This window comes from Hydra vulgaris, chromosome 01 (assembly GCF_038396675.1).
Source record: "Hydra vulgaris chromosome 01, alternate assembly HydraT2T_AEP".
In the NCBI taxonomy this organism is placed as follows: Eukaryota; Metazoa; Cnidaria; class Hydrozoa; order Anthoathecata; family Hydridae; genus Hydra; species Hydra vulgaris.
The window spans coordinates 45,457,501-45,459,276 of record NC_088920.1 but is presented as its reverse complement, the minus strand read 5'-3'; the positions used below and the strand labels follow the sequence as shown (position 1 = coordinate 45,459,276).

The 1,776-nt window shown below is 27.0% G+C and overlaps 1 long non-coding RNA gene across 2 annotated transcripts in view; it reads left to right on the top strand.

The window, feature by feature from the left end:
• The first annotated feature begins 1,002 nt into the window (after positions 1-1,002).
• LOC136075374 (uncharacterized) overlaps positions 1,003-1,776 on the top strand; it is a 4,339-nt gene continuing 3,565 nt past the window's right edge. For both annotated transcript variants that reach the window (XR_010635878.1, XR_010635877.1), the window contains exon 1: positions 1,003-1,776. This exon is cut by the window's right edge and continues 540 nt beyond it. This is a non-coding gene — a long non-coding RNA (uncharacterized LOC136075374).

Sequence of the window (1,776 nt, the reverse complement as noted above, 5' to 3'; positions counted from 1 at the left end):
TAAATAAACTTACTAGAGTTAGATTAGGGTAGAATGTAGAAATAAAGGCAATTAAGTTTTAGATGGAGGCTTAAAAAATTAAGTTTTAGATGGAGGATGTAGAAATAAAGGCAATTAAGTTTTAGGTGGGAGCTTGAAAAACTCCTCTCTTCCAGCAAGGGCATTTGGAGAACGCAGTAAATTCTCCCGGTGGTTTCTGGGAAAGGCGTCATCAATAATTTTCAACCTTAAAAAAATCCAAACCATTATTTTATTAATATTAACAAACAGAAGCGCCTACAGGCGGCTGGGGGGCATACACTAGCCCCTCCTCCTTGAAAAAATATTATTATTCAAAACTTTTTAAACATATTTTAAATATATATATAATAAAATATAAGAGAAAGAAGACACTGAATTTTATTTATGATAAAGAAGTTTACGTAGGACTAGCCTGGTTATACTAAACTGTTTTGGTTATTTCATAGCCACCAATAACACTAGGTACGAGGTGTCTGTGTCCGCTCAAAAACACATTAGATATGAGAAGAGCATATAAGTTGGCATAAGTCGTATCCGTTTTCATTAAATAGTTGAATTAGAAAGTTTTTGTTGTAAATGTAAACCGCTGCATATAAAATAAGCCCTATGAACGTAACCTTTAAATATTGCGTTTAAAATTTTGGGTTTATGACTTGAGTGCGGTTTAATTTAAATATTTGTAATGGATGTAACCATAATAAAAACACCTTTATTATTATTTATTATGATTAAATATGATTAAATTGTGGGAGGACACTACCCAGTCGGCATATCTAGTATTGTAAATACTCGGAGTATTGATCACGTATAATATACCGCCATTGATACCAGAAAAATACGCATTTAGTTTTAAGTTTCGAATTCGAGTTCAATACCAATTATTTATCAAAAATACGTATTATTTAATATTTGATCAAAATCGGATACGATATCGTACCCGATTTTGATCAAATATCAACATATAACGGAAAAACGAAAATCATCGCTTTAAAGCGCATGCTTAAACTGAAATTGTGAAAGCAAAATTTAAATTAAAAAGTTTTCTCTTGAGAAATTTAGAAAAAAGTTTGTCTCGAATGAAAAGGAATAGTCAGGAATACATGAAAAGTTGTATGAAGAGATATCGTTCTGCTAAAGCAGTATCGCATATCTCCAATACAGTTACAGTACTTTTTTGTACTAAAAATATTTATTACTACTTTTAAATTTATTTAGTTTTATTAAGTCCTAAATTAATACAATTCAAATATATTATAAATCCTATCATTTCATACCTTGCTTATTTTATTATGTTGATTATTATTTTATTAACATTTCTGTTATGCTATTACCTTTTTTTTGTACTGTTTTAAAAAATTTAGAAAAATAAATTAAAATTTCGAGCCAACACTGACATTTTATTATTGCTAAACGTTAAATTTTGTTATAAGGATTGCAGTTCTCCTATCTGTTTTTTGCTCTTTATTCAATAAGTATTTGATTTAAATTAAATATGATTATAATTTGATATTTTATTGCGAGATTTTTGTTTTTATATATGAATATATATATATGAATCTTTTTAGATTTTTTCATGTTATTTTAAAATTTTTTGTTCGCGCAATTCAAGTTATATATGTTTATAGTTTGCATATTTGTTTATATTATGTTCAAAGTTAAAAAGTTATTGATAAATATATGTATGTGGTAATATGTGTTATGTAATTGTTTTATAAATGTGTCATTAAAATAGTATAAAATGTATCTATTGTGTAT